The sequence below is a fragment of the Pan troglodytes genome, chromosome 8 (assembly GCF_028858775.2).
Source record: "Pan troglodytes isolate AG18354 chromosome 8, NHGRI_mPanTro3-v2.0_pri, whole genome shotgun sequence".
In the NCBI taxonomy this organism is placed as follows: Eukaryota; Metazoa; Chordata; class Mammalia; order Primates; family Hominidae; genus Pan; species Pan troglodytes.
In genome coordinates, this window is record NC_072406.2 from 115021044 (window position 1) to 115036330 (window position 15287).

The 15287-nt window shown below is 39.9% G+C and overlaps 1 protein-coding gene across 2 annotated transcripts in view; it reads left to right on the forward strand.

Moving 5' to 3' along the window:
- The window catches only part of CNNM2 (cyclin and CBS domain divalent metal cation transport mediator 2), a 159089-nt gene that overhangs the window by 1943 nt on the left and 141859 nt on the right, over positions 1 to 15287 (forward strand). The window lies entirely within an intron of this gene.

The window sequence follows — 15287 nt, forward strand, 5'->3', positions numbered from 1 at the left end:
TTGAAAGGGTGGCGTGGATTTGGGGATGGATTGAACTAGTAAGTGCTACTAGGTTATTTTAAAGCACAAGATTGCCATCACTTACTTTTTCCCATTATCAAAAAGCAGGCTGTGTAATTTCTGTGCATGACACTTTTTTTTTTTTTTTTGTCCCGTGTGTGGGCCTCTGTTCTTGAGGGGTCTGCCGCCTTCATTGTCTGGGTTCTCAGTGAGTAGGTGAAGGTAGGGGCTGGCTGATGCCATGCCATTTGGTGGACTTTAATCACAGGCATTTGGAAAACATGTAACTAGCTTTTGTAAACCCAGTGCAGTCCTTTTTCTCCTCCTTAAACATCCACACTGGCCTTTCAAAGATCGAAGTACATTTTCTATAGCTTCTGTTCCTGCTTGCCTGGCAACTTGTGGGGAAGATTGAGGTCTGCCTTTGAGGGTAAGGGGTGGGGTAAACTAAGTATCGCCAAAAAAAATCACCCATTTTGGATGTGACTTCTCTTAGCTAGAAAAGAGTTGTTGTTGTTGTTTTAAATTAAAGTTATTAATATGTAACTTGGAAAGATTAGAGGTTAGCCAGCCTTTTGTGAAGAGGCTGTATGTCCCGTAGCCTTCTTCACTATTTGTTTACATTTATCTGACAACAGTTACAGTTGCCCAAACCAAGTGTGATTTTGGCAGAAAGCTTGAACCTTTAACAGTGGGATGAATCCCTCTATTGGGGCTTATTTATTTCTTGACTCTTTCAGTTTAACGTGTTCTTTTTTTCCACCTTGATCATCCGATACATTAAGTTGAAGTATGTCTCCGTCAACTCTCACCGTTCCAAGGTGCTTATACAGTACATCATTTATATTTGTTCGTTTGACCATATAATGAACAGGTAAATAGCAACTTGTACTATTATTATTGAAGTTCTGAATGTTTCCAGTAAATAGTGTTATTTGAAAACCAAGGGATGCTGAGTTTTTGAATTATTAAGATGCTAGGGCATGTGCAGGTATTGAAATGTGTATGTAACCTTTCGTGACCTGATAGTCCTCAAAACCAAGTTTTCCTTCTTCAAATAGAATTTTGATCACTGGTAGTAGTCTCTCCTCTGAAAAAGGTGATATGTACCTGGTGACAGCTCACTGGATGTGATGATCTGAACATACTCAAAGAGTGTATGGTTGTCCTAATGCCATTTTTCCGGTTGAATGATGTCCTCTCTAGAAAAGGATCACATTGTAGTAAGTTTTATGTAAAGGAACAGGGCAGAATGTGCTTTGAAGATTGGTAAATTTGCATTTAAAAGCAGAAGGAGGTTCTTCTGGTTTCTTAAATAGTAAAAAGAAAATGTCCAGTATCTCTAGGTGACATAGCTTCTTTTGGGGGTGTCATTCTTTCACCACTAAGTTGTTAATTAGAGCATCTAACTTCTTTCATTTTGCAGTAATATCTGTAATACAGAAAGATATATTGGGATGTTTGGAAATGCCCCTGAAAGTCTTTCTATTGCTAAATTTCCCAATATTGATACAGATGATCTATTGCATGAGTTTTTTATTACTTAGAATTTTGCACATTTACTCATGAATTGATAACACTAGTTTGTACTTCTTGCTGAAGTCTTTTCTTCACTTCTGTATCTTTTTACCTTGAGAATTTAGTTTTTCACCTCACAGCTCCTTAATGCTGCCCTTACTCAAAATTTCAAAATTCGTATTATTTTGAAATTTGTGCTTGATTGACCTTGAACAATTTTTCTATGATGGATTTATTTTCATGAGGAGCTGTTTTTCCTTCAGAATTACCACTCAGTATTTTTTTGAAATGTATTCTTTAAATGATGGAATTACTAATATTTCCCTATGAATTCTAGAAAAATAGTAATGCACAAGATTTAATTTTTGTCTTTAACTAGAATGATGTATTTGGTTAAGAAGATAGTCCAAATTAAAGGCATACATTCAAGCTAGTGGCATATTCGGAAGAGCAGGCAAAGATAGTTGGTTGCAAATGGGAAATTTAAGCCATGATCTTAAAAGGACAGAATGGATATTTGTTACTTAAACTATGGGAATAATTGATTTTTTCACCTTCCCTTTCTTGGATTTTTTTTTTTATTATCAGTTTGGTTACTTTAACCTTACTGTCAGTTATATTGGTTCTTTTTTTTATGTCTGAGTTAAAACATTTTACCTGATTTTCATGTCTTCATTTTCTAAATCAATTATGACAGTGTTAACAATCAACCTTTTATTTTTCTCTACTGAATAACGGCGTATTGAATGGTTCGAAGACTTTTTCTTCCTCTACCTCTCTCCTAAATTCCTCATTTACAAAAGAAAACCCAAAACAAAACAAACAACCCCAACAATACCAACTGTAACTCCCCAGACCAGTTAGATCATAAATCCAGATCTCATTGAAAATTATCCTTTTGGCTAGGCATGGTGGCTCATGCCCGTAATCCCAGCACTTTGGGAGGCCAAGGTGGGCAGATGGCTTGAGCCCAAGAGTTCGAGACTAGCCTGGGCTACCTGGTGACACCCCGTCCCTACAAAAAATACAAAAATTAGCTGGGCGTGGTGGTGTGTGCCTGTGGTCCCAGCTCCTTGGGAGGCCTGAGGTGGGAGGATTCCTTGAGCCTGGGAGGCAGAGATTGCAATGAGCTGAGATGGTGCCATTGCACTACAGCCTTGGGGACAAAGACCCTGTCTCAAAAAAAAAAAAAAAAAAAAGAAACAAAATTGTCCTTCCTAATTAAGAACTTCTGTATTGAAGACTTTCCTGTATATAGCTGTAGAGAATTAGTCTGAGTTGTTCTTTATTAAGGAGGAGGAAATAGAATGTTCTGAATGTGGGAAGAAAAGCCACCTTTATATTAGTATATGTGAATGTCTTCTTTCTTCTTCCTTTTTTTTTTCCCCAAGAGACAAGGTCTCACTGTGTTGCCCAGGCTGGATTCGAACTGTGATTGTCTTTTTTCTCTGGCTACCAGGAAACTCTTGGCTTTATTTGAGACAGTAATTGTGCTAATTTTACAGTTTGATCATGATGATGGTGATGATTATTACTTACCTATGTATTCTGTGCCAGGTACAGGGGCTGGGGCTTTATATGAATCACCTTGTTTAAATCTCACAATGGCTGAATGAAGTATTATCTCCATTTTACAAATGAGGAAATTGACTTGGGTGAAATGATTTGTTCAAGGTCACACAGTAATTTGTGCCTTGGGGTTTTAACTTAGGTCTTTGTGACACCAGAACCTGCTCTCTTAACCTCTCTCTTATGCTGCTCTCCTTGATCCTGGTTTGACATTTCTATTTTACTGAGTGTGAGGTTTAGTCTTTTGTCTCAACACTGCCTCAGAGCCTGTTGGGCAATAGAAAAAAAATGTGTTTAAACATATATATGGCTTTAAACCCAGGGCTTCTGTGGTGTTGTGCATAACAACTGGTGTCCCCTTTTTTGCCATTAAAACAAATCAGTTTTTTGGCCTGTGTGATCCTAAGTCTAAAGAATTGTGTTGACAGCATTTGCATATCCAGCATCAAGATTCATTTTGGAAAGTTTTGTACTAACAATGTGCTGTACTAATGTGCTTCTTCCATGGGCTGCTCTACAGCTGTTTTTCCCATAGCTAAATTATGTAATCATGTTTCACTATTGGTTTCTTATCTGTTTCTGTTGCAAGGGTCACATAGTAATTGGTCAAACTCAGTTTTGTGTTTTAATCTTGGTTTTTATTTACATTTTTGAATCTATCTGTATAACTGGTTGCTAATGAGCATCCTTTACACAACTCTGCTCTCTGTATTCCATGCAAGGAACCTTTCTCTTTTTTTGTGTGTGTTAGTTTTGTAGTTACTTACAAGTCTAAATAAGAGAATAAATTCAGTAAATACCGCTAGAGGATTATGAGAATTTTAGAAAAACTAGAGCAATGTAGTGTAGGGGAAGGAAAAGCAAAATGAAAGGCTGCCACCTTTGTGTGTGGAAAGCATGTTAGAGGCTCTCCATTCACCTGACAAAACCGTCCTCACAAAAGATTGGGCCACCAAGTTGTCTATGCTGAGGTGCATTTGAAGAATTTGTAACCAGTTACTGTTTCATTGTTTTTCTTTTAGCTTTATAACAGTTGCATTCCAGTATTGCAGAGCATGCTATTTACAGCTGCTAGGGACTTAGCCAGCCTCTTTTCTAGCTTTTTCTTAGGAACAGGTGGGATCACCAGATAATGTTGTTCTTCAAGGAAAGAATGCACTGTACAGTTTTCACCTAAGATATTAGGTAATTTCTTTCTATAACTCAGCAAATCTCTCCATATTAATATACTGAGAGCTTAATATTAAACACATTTTTTTCTCACCAAATTAAGTGTTGTATTTGCCTTGAATCTAGGAAGTTGTTTTTTTTTTTTTTAAATTATTTTATACGTATTTGTTAGGGTCTTGCTATGTTGCCCAGGCTGGTCTTGAACTCCTGGCCTCAAGCAATCCTCCCATCTGAGCCTTCCAAGGTGCTGGGATTACAGGTGCATGCCACCATGCCTGGCCAGAAGATGTTTTTATTAGTGTTTAAAGGTATGAATGGTGTCACCGGGAGCTGATATATTTGTTTTCATGATGTTGTACATTTATTTTTGTGCAGTAACATACATTAAATGATTGTAATTTTGTGTGTTTTTAGAACACTATTATGAAATATCCAGATAATACAGAATCAGAGCTGGAAGGCAGGCAGCTTGAGGATTATCTAGTCCAGTGTTTGCCAGATTTACCTGATGATAAGATTTACTTGGGGCTGGGTGCGGTGGCTCACGCCTGTAATCCAGGCACTTTGGGAGGCTGAGACGGGTGGATCACCTGAGGAAGGGAATTCAAGACCAGCCTGACCAACATGGAGAGACCTTGTCTCTACTGAAAATACAAAGTTAGCCGGGCATGGTGGCACATGCCTGTAATCCCAACTACTCGGGAGGCTGAGGCAGGAGAATTGCTTGAACCCGGGAGGCGGAGGCTGTGGTGAACTGAGATCGCACCATTGCATTCCAGCCTGGGCAACAAGAGCGAAACTCCATCTCAAAAAAAAAAAAAAAAAAAAGATTTACTTGGGTCACTTAATAAGAGTAAGGTATTAGGCCTCACCCAGAGACCTCTGAATTGGGAAAGAGCTTTTGGAATCCATGTCGTTTACAGTTTCCCTGGGGTACTTCTTATGGTTATGTGAGTTTAGGAAAAACTGGTCTAGTCAGCCCCTTGATTAAGGAAAGTAAACCCTGAGAAAGAGAAAAAACAAAGTAAATGACCTATTTAGGGCCACCTACCTAGCTAGTAGCATCAACTGAACTAGATCCCATGTCCCTGACTTCTAGATTGGAGTTCTTCCTGCTCCAGCAGGCTGGTCTTCTGGTCCCAAGTTATTCAGAGATGAAGGTAGCAGCATCATTGAAAAAACAAATAGTGAGTGTTACCGTTGGTTTTTATTGGTCTCGTGATTTTCCTGTCAATATCTTAGACACCCTGGATTCAAGCAATTTTTGACAAGCATTTTATTATATAGAAAATAAGTCCAAGTTTGTGAGCTCATTTTTATTTAATTTTATGTTTTATTTTTATCTTAGTTTAACTGAGTTTTTTACTTTGTTGTGGTTAGACTAGGAGGGTATTTTAGGAAATGAGTGTTGATACCGAGGTTATTTGAAGCCTCAGGTAATTAAATATAAGATGTTCTATTTGACTTAGCTTATTTTGGATATCCTTTAATGATTTGTTTTCTCATTGATTATTTCTTCTGTGAGAGTAATGATGATTGGATTTGGTTAGGACTGTGGGGGTGAAGCTTCCTTGACTTTTCATTTCTGTTCACAGTACATACAGATCTGTAAAATTTCCATGGAAATGTTCATCAAAGCATTTGAAGCCCATGTCCTATTCGTGCATTTGTGTACCCTCTGTACCACACACCTCCCAAGTTTTAACAAATAATATAAGTGAAATTCTCACAGAGAATCATGCTGATTTGTAGAAGTTATTGCGTTACTAGGATCACCGAAGTCTGAGCATAGACATTTAGGTGAGGAGAGACCCTAGTTAAATACCAGCCCTGACTAAGTAGGAGCTGGATGAAGCGGGAAAGGAACTTGTCTGCGTTTTCTCTTGGTTTTTATGGGGATTACACACTATCTTTCCTGAAGCATTCTTAACCATTGTGAGGGGCTGGTTAATTTTAATTATTAGCAAATCTAAATACAATTTAAAATATCATCAACCAAGAAAACCCACAAAACAGACTGAACTGTTCTGTGGGTTTTCCTGCTTTTACTTATTTATTTTCAAAACAGGGTCTTGCTCTGTCACCCAGGCTGGAATGCAGTGGTGCTAGCTAGCATAGCTCACTGCAGCCTTGACCTCCCAGGTTCGAGTGATCCTCCCATCTCAGCCTCCAGAGTACCTGGGACCACAGGCGTGTGCCACCACACCCAGCTAATTTTTGTATTTTTTTTTTTTTTTTTTTGAGATGGAGTCTCGCACTGTTGCCCAGGCTGGAGTGCAGTGGCACGATATCGGCTCACTGCAAGCTCCACCTCCTGGGCTCATGCCATTCTCCTGCCTCAGCTTCCCGAGAAGCTGGGATTACAGGCACCCGCTGCCATGCCCGGCTAATTTTTTTTGTATTTTTAGTAGAAACGAGGTCATGCCATGTTGTCCAGGGTGATCTTGAACTCCTGGGCTCAAGTGATCTGCCTTCCTCGGCCTCCTGAAGTGCTGGGATTACAAGCATGAGACACCATGCCTGACCCCTGCTTTTATTTTCAATATAAAATTTTATGTTTACAAGCGTGAGCCACCACACCCAGCCTTACATAAACTTTTAAGAGCAAACCTGTAGAGTGTAATTAGATGCGTAGTTACTTATAAAGTGGTATATATTTTTCAAATGAGCCCTTTTCTCTAAATATATATATGTGTGTATGTATATGTTATTGACAGTAAACTTTCAATTCATCAAGATTTGCTTGACATATAAAGAGTACTATTAAACTCAAACATGTGGAAGTGGATCACTAGGATTGAATACAGTTTTTTAAAGTATTGTCTTTTCATCTCTTTTTGTTTTTCTCAGAACACACAAACAAGAAACCCCAAATCATACCAACACTGAAAAGAAGAGACAATAAGAAGCATTCTTTCTTTCAACATCACAGACATTGGCAACTCTAGGATGTCTATACAGAGGGATAAAAAGGGGTGGCAATTGGCTGGGCGTGGTGGCTCATGCCTGTAATCCCGGCACTTTGGGAGGCCCAGGGAGGTGGATCACTTGAGGTCAGGAGTTCCAGACTAGTCTGGCCACCATGGTGAAACCCCGTTTCTAATAAAAATACAGAAAAATTAGCTGTGCGTGGTGGTGGGTGCTTGAATTCCCAGCTTCTTGGGAGGCTGAGACAGGAGAATCACTTGAACTTAGGTGGCGGAGGTTGCCGTGAGCTGAGATCACGTCACTGGACGACAGAGTGAGACTCTGTCTCAAAAAAAAAAGGAGGGGGTGGTGGCAGGCTTTGGAAGGAAGAACTAGAGGTTTGTAGTCTAGCTTAGATGTTGATGGATAATGGGGATGCCAAACCCTCTCCCTGTGTTACATTAGTGCTATGACTGAACATAAACACTGCTGTAATGGATGGTGAGATCTTCGTGTCATCCTATTTAACCCTCCCTTGCTGTCATTCCGAGGTGGGAGTGCTTCTTTTTGAATTCACATGCTGTGGGGAGGATAGCATCTGTTAATGCAAAGGTTAAGAACAATGTGCTCTTCCTGGATCTGTTTTGGACAAGTAACTTATCCTCTTTAAGCCTAAGTTTTTTTCAAAGTAAAATGGGGATATTTTCTAACTCATATGGTACTTAGTAAGAATTATTGTACTAATAAATATATAAATGTTTCTAACAGTACCTGGCACTTTGTGCTTAACCAGTATTTTTATTATAACAATTCTTTCTATAGGCTCTTGGTTGTTATCTTAGTCTGTTTGTGCTGCTGTAACAAAATACCACAGACTGGGTAACTTAAAAATAATAGAAGGTGGCCGGGCATTGTGGCTCATGCTTGTAATCCCTGCACTTTGGGAGGCCGAGGCGGGTGGATCACCTGAGTTAAGATCACCAGCCTGGCCAACATGATGAAACCCTGTCTCTACTAAAAACACAAAAAATTAGCCAGCTGTGGTGGTGGGCGCCTGTAATTCCAGCTACTCAGGAGGCTGAGGGAGGAGAATCTCTTGAACCCATGAGGTGGAGGTTGCAGTGAGCCGGGATTGCGCCACTGCACTCCAGCCCGGGCAACAAGAGTGAAACTCTGTCTCAAAAAAAAAAAAAAAAAAAGAAATTTATTTCTCAGTTCTAGAGGCTGGGAAGTCCAAGATCAAGACACTGGCACTGGCGTCTGGTGAGAGCCTTCATATGGCATCCTCACATAGCAGAGAAATGGAAGGTGAAAAGGGCCTAAGCTAGTTCCCTCCAGCACTTGTATGAGGCGCTGGTTCAGAGTCCCCATGGCTTAATCACTTCCCCCAAAGGCCCCACCTCTTAATATCACTACTGTGGGGATTAAGTGTCAACATGAAATTTTGAGAGGACACATTCAAACCATAGCAATTGTTCTTGGTCATTCTCTTGACTGGAGCCTGATAGTCAGGAGAGACATTTTAGCATGTGTCCTTATAATTATTATTGGTGTTGAAATCTAAAAGTGGCTAGGCTGGCTGGGCGTGGTGGCTCATGCCTGTAATCCCAGCACTTTGGGAGGCCTAGGTGGGTGGATCACTTGAGGTCAGGAGTTCAAGACTAGCATGGCCAACATGGTGAAACCCAGTCTCCACTAAAAATACAAAAATTAGCCGGGCGTGGTGGCATGTGCCTGTAGTCCCAGCTACTTAGGAGGCTGCGGTGGGAGAATTGCTTGAACCCAGGGGGCTGAGGTTGCAGTGAGCCGAGATCATGCCACTGTACTCCGCCTGTGCGACAGAGCGAGACTCTGTCTCAAAAAAAGAAAAAAAAAAGTGGCTAGGCTGGGTGCAGTGGCTCATGTCTGTAATCCCAGCACTTTAGGAAGCTTTTAGGAAAGCTGAGGCAGAAGGATTGCTTGAATCTAGGAGTTTGAGGCTGCAATGAGCTGTGATTGTACTACTGCATTCCAGCCTGGGTGACAGAGCAAGATCATGTCTTTAAAAAAAAAAAAAAAAAAGTGACTAATTATTGTAGGTTTTTTCTTTTCCTTTTTGTTGTGATTGAATCCTAAGCTTTGTTATTTTCCTAGCAGTTGACAAGGTGACTACATGCATATATATTTTTAAGGAAAACAGAACAATTTATTATAGGTTCTACTTTCCTTAGAGTAAGAATACTGTGTTTTAAAATAATTCTTCATTCTCTTTAATCATAAGCAACTGAAAAAGACAACAAGTCTTTTGAGTTGTTTATCCGCTCATCCATTGATAGACATTTAGACAGTTTCCACTTTTTGGCTATTATGAATAATGCTGCTGTGAACATCGGCATGCATTTTAAAAGCAAGTGCTTGTGGATTTTGGAAGCCCTTGAATAACCAAAGACTTTTAAGACTAAAGGAAGATCAAAAAAGATAAAATATTTTAACACTGATTGCATTAAAAGTATAAAAAATGGTAATGCCTAATATAGCAAGTTTGTATTGCTTATAGCAGTGTAAATTTATAATGATTTTGGAAGGCAACTAGGTGTCATAAAAATGATTTAGTATTTTTTTCCCCTGGAAATCTTAATTCAGTGATCCAAGAGAAGAAAAGAGCTATGTTAGCTTTTTATGTTGTATGTGTGTTGCAGCGTTATCTAGAAACAGTGAAAAATTGGAAGTAAATATCTAACACTTCAAGGCAAGGAGTGGAGGAGAAAGAGTTAAGAAAATTATAAATGTGAACTATTTCCAACCATTCAGTGATAATCTTGAAAGCCACATAGCAATATGGGAAAATTTGCACTGATTATTTGCACGGAATATAGACATGCAAAAAAATATATATATGTATACACTGGAAGGTAACGTGGAAAAAATGAAAATAGTCGATGTATTAGGGTGGGGTGATCATAGCCAGTCTTTGTGAAAATCTCCTTGTTAACTTTGTACATGATATACCTGGAAAAAATTCAAATCTGCTAAGAACATTATGAATCCTGATCTTGTGAAAACTAACCATTGCTCGTATTAAGGAACTCATTCCATTTCTCTTGAGGAACATTTTACTGCTGAAACAGTTGGTTCTTTTTTAAAATTTTAAAAATTGAGATATAATTCACATATCTTAAAATTCACCCTTTTAAAGTATGTGATTTGATGCTTTTTGGTATGTTCACAAGGTTGTGCAGTCATTACTACTGTCTACTTCCAGAACATTTTCATCACCCCGAAAGAAACTCCATACCTCTTTGCAGTCACTTCTCATTTTCTGTTCCCCCTAGTCACTGGCAACTAATTTACTGTCTGTATGGATTAGCTTATTCTGGACATTTCATATAACATGTAAATGAAATGTGGCCTTTTGTGGCTGGCTTCTTTCATTTAACATGTTTTCAAGGTTCATCCATGTTGTAGCATGTATCAGTATTTCATTCCTTTTTACGGCCAAATATTCAGTTTTATAGATACACCACATGTTGTTTATCCACTCATCAGTTGATGGGCATTTCGATTGTTTCCACTTTTTGCCTATTAATAATGATTCTATGAACATTGGTGTGCATGTTGCATTCTTGACAAATCCCATTCTAGTCTGAAGATAGTTCAGTGGTCTCATAGAGTAGGACTGTGATTTAGTTTGGGCATGTTATTGGGGTGAGTTCTGAGCAACTTAAAAGTGTGTGAGTCACAACTACCTTCCTTCCATTGGTCTGTACTGGGCTTCTGCCTCAGTGCCCCTGCTTGGTATGTCTTCATGAAGGATGTTTTAAATAATGAGCAATACTAAAGGCACAGAAAACCAACCTATTGCAAGTTGGCCATAGAGCTGGAGCAGGGTCTCAGAAGCCCTTCTGTTAGGCCAGGTGTTAATCTTTTAGTGTTAAGAGTGTGGACATGTATTTCCTTCTTTCTTTTTTTTTTTTTTCGAGACAGAGTTTCACTCTTGTTGCCCAGGCTGTAGTGCAATGGTGCGATCTCACCTCACCGCAACCTCCGCCTTCCCGGGTTCAAGTGATTCTCCTGCCTCAGCCTCCCAGGTAGCTGGGATTACAGGCATGCACCACCACGGCCGGCTAATTTTGTATTTTTAGTAGAGATGGGGTTTCTCCATGTTGGTCAGGCTGGTCTTGAATTTTCTTCCTCAGGTGATCCATCCGCCTTGGCCTCCCAAAGTGCTGGGATTACAGGCGTGAGTCACAGCGCCCGGCCATGGACATATATTTCTAACTCTCTTGGATATATACACGGGAATAGAATTGCTGGATCATATGGTAATTCTATTAACTTTTTGAGAAACTGCCAAACTGTTTTTCAAAGTGGCTGCACCATTTGACATTCCCATGAATAATGTATGAAGGTTCTAATTTCTCCAGCATCCTCACCAGCACTTGTTATTGTTAAAAAAAAAAAAAAAAAAGAAAGGCATCCTAGTGAGAAGTGGTATCTCATCGTGGTTTTGATTTGCATTTCCTTAATGACTAATGAAGTTGGGCATCTCTTCACGTGCTTACTGGCCATTTCTATGTCTTTGGAGAAATGTCTATGCAGTTCTTTTGCCCATTTTTAACTTGGGTTATTTGTCTTTTTATTGTTGAGTTGTAAGAGTTCTTTTTATATTCTGGATACTAGTCACTTGTCAGATATATGATTTGCAAATATTTTTCTCCCATGCTATATGTCGTCTTTTTACTTTCTTGGTAGTGACCTTTGAAGCAGAAAAAGGTTTTAATTTTGATTGAGTCCAACTTGTCTTTTTTTCTTTTTTTTTTTTAACTCATTTTTTGAGCAACGGGGTTTTGCTATGTGCCTAGGGTGGTCTTGAATTCCTGGCCTCAACCGATCCTCCAGCCTTGGCCTCCCAAAGTGCTGGGATTACAGGTGTGAGCCACTGCAACCAGCCCTATTTTTTTTCTTTTGTTGCTTATGCTTTTGGTGTCATAGCTAAGAAACCATTGCCTAATCCAAGGTCACAAAGATTTATGCCTATGTTTTCTTCTAAGAGTTTTATAGTTTTAGCTCTTTCATTTAAGTCATTAATCCATTTTGAGTTTTTATATATGGTGTGAGGGATGGGTCCAACTTTATTGTTTTGCATGTGGCTATTCAGTTGTCCCAGTACTGTCTGTTGAAAATACTATTCTTTCTCCATTGAATTGTCTTGACATACTTGTCAAAAATCAATTGGTAACCAGGCACGGTGGCTCACGCCTGTAATCCCGGAACCTTGGGAGGCTGAGGCAGGTGGATCACTTGAGGTCAGGAGTTCAAGACCAGCCTGGCCAACATGGTGAAACCCCGTCTCTACTAAAAATACAAAAATTAGCCAGCGTGGTGGCGCATGCCTGTAGTCCCAGCTGATGAGGAGGCTGAGGCAGGAGAATCGCTTTAACCCAAGAGGTCAAGGTTGCAATGAGCTGAGATTGCACCACTGCACTCCAGGCTGGGTGACAGAGCAAGACTCTGTCTCAAAAAAAAAAAAAAAAAAAAAATTGGCCATACATTTGAGAGTTTACTTCTGAACCTTAAGATCTGTTCCACTGATCTTTAATTTTATGTCAGTACTACACTGTTTTGATTACTGCAGCTTTGTAATAAGTTTTGAAATTAGAAAGTTTGAATCCTCCAACTTCATTCTTCCTTGTCAAGATTGTTTTGGCTGTCAGGATTCCTTGCATTTCCATGTGAATTTTTCAGGGATCAACTTGCCCATTTCTGCAAAAAAAGGCAGTTGGAATTTACGTAGGGGCATTGCATCTGTAGATCAATTTAGGAGTATTGCAATGTTAACAGTACAAAGTCTTCCATCCATGAACGGGGATGTCATATCATTTATTTAGGTCCTCTTTAATTTCCTTCAACAACGTTTTGTAGTTTTCAGTGTGCTTGCAATCCTTTTGTTAAACTTATTCCTAAGTATTTTATTTTTTGATGCTATTATAAATGGAATTGTTTTATTAATGTTATCTTCAGATTGTTCATTGCTTGTATATAGATATACAAGTGATTTTTGTATGTTGATCTTCTATCCTGCAACCTTGCAGAACTTGTTAGGTGACAAATGGTTCTTAAGATAGAAAAATGCTTTTAAAAAACATGAGTTTGTTGAGGTTATCTTACATTTACTTCTTTAATTTGCTTGTAGTGGATTTTGTTTTTTCTTTAAAAAATGTAGGGATTTTTACTTGCCACTTTTATATGTAGATATTGAAATATCCACAATTGGTTATTGACAGTCATTTAGGAAATTTGATAGGAAAGAGTAAATTTTTTTTTAAGACAGGGTCTCATTAGCACATAAATACATATTAACTGTCTGACACAAAATCAAGTATTAGTCCAGGAAGAAACGGATATGGAATTGGGAAGATATACACCATCAGGCACTTCTGTGTTTTTGTTTGTATTTGTGACAGGGTCTCCCTCCATTGCCCAGACCAGATTGCAGTGGTACAGTCATAACTCACTGCAGCCTCAAACCCTGGGCACAAGCGATCCTTCCACCTCAGCCTCCCAAGTAGCTAGGACTATAGGTTCCTGCCACTGTGCCCAGCTTATTTTAACTTTTTTTTTTTTTTTTGGAGAGACAGAGTCTGGCTATGTTGCCCAGGCTGATCTTGAACTCCTGGCCTTAAGCAATCCTACTGCCTCAGCCTCCCAAAACACTGGGATTACGGATGAGTCACCATGCCTGCCATAAAAGAGTAAGTTTTCTATCCCAGATTAGATAGGAAAAGAAGAAATAGGTTGTATAAAATGTCAGTCAAGACAAAAAATATGCCTGGCTGGAGCTTAGGAGTTTAAAAGCAAGTCTATTTCTTTCTTTCTTTCTTTCTTTTTTTTTTTTTTGAGACAGAGCCTTGCTCTGTCACCCAGGCTGGAGTGCAAGTGCTGTGGTGCGATCTCTGCTCACTGCAAACTCTGCCTCCTGGTTTCAAGCGATTCTCCTGCCTCAGCCTCCCAAGTAGCTGGGACTACAGGCGCCTGCCACCACACCTGGCTAATTTTTGTATTTTTAGTAGAGGTGAGGTTTCACCATGTTGGCGAGGCTGGTCTTGAACTTCTGACCTCAAATGATCCACCCACCTCGGCCTCCCAAAGTGCTGGGATTACAGGCATGAGCCACCGCGCCCAGCCTGAGCCACCGGCCAAATCTATTTCTTTCTACTATTTAGAGTGGCTTTTTATCAGTCTAGGGACTTGGGATTGGAGATAAGCACAGAAAGACTAGCTAATATCTAAATGTTTTTGTAAACCAGGTGTTGTGGCACACACCTGTAGTCCTGGCTACTTGGGAGGCTGAGGTGGGAGGATCACTTGTGCCTGGGAGTTCAAGGCTGCAGTGAGCGAGCTATGATTGTGTCACTGTACACCAGCCAGGTGACAGAGTAAGACTCCTGTATCTAAAAATAAAAAGTTTAAAAATGATTTTGGGCTGGGCATGGTGGCTCATGCCTGTAATCCCAGCACTTTGGGAGGCTGAGGAGGGCCAATCACCTGAGGTCAGGAGTTCGAGACCAGCCTGACCAAGATGGTGAAACCCCGACTCTACCAAAAATACAAAAATTAGCTGGGCATGGTGGCGGGCACCTGTAATCCCAGCTACTTGGGAGGCTAAGGCAGGAGAATTGCTTGAACCCAGGAGGTGGAGGTTGCAGTGAGCCGAGACCGCGCCATTGCATTCCAGCCTGGGCGACAGAGCAAGACTCCATCTCAAAAAAAAAAAAAAAAAAAAAAAGACTTTGGGCCAGACATGGTGGCCTGTAATCCTAGCACTAACTTTGGGAGGTGGGAGGATTGCTTGAGTCCAGGAATTCAAGACCAGCCTAGACAATATTGGGAGACCCTGCCTCTACAGAAAATAAAAAGAAAATGGGTGTGGTGGTGCACACCTGTGGTCTTAGCTACTTGGGGGGTTGAGATGGGAGGATCACTTGAGCCAGGAGGTCGAGGCTACAGTGAGCCATGATCACACCTCTGCAATCCAGTCTGAGCAACAGAGGAGACCTCATCTCAACAAAAACTTTTGTAGTATCTTTCTTCTCCACATCAATTTATCAAGGGTCTTCTTTGGTTTTATTTGCAAAGACTAGAAG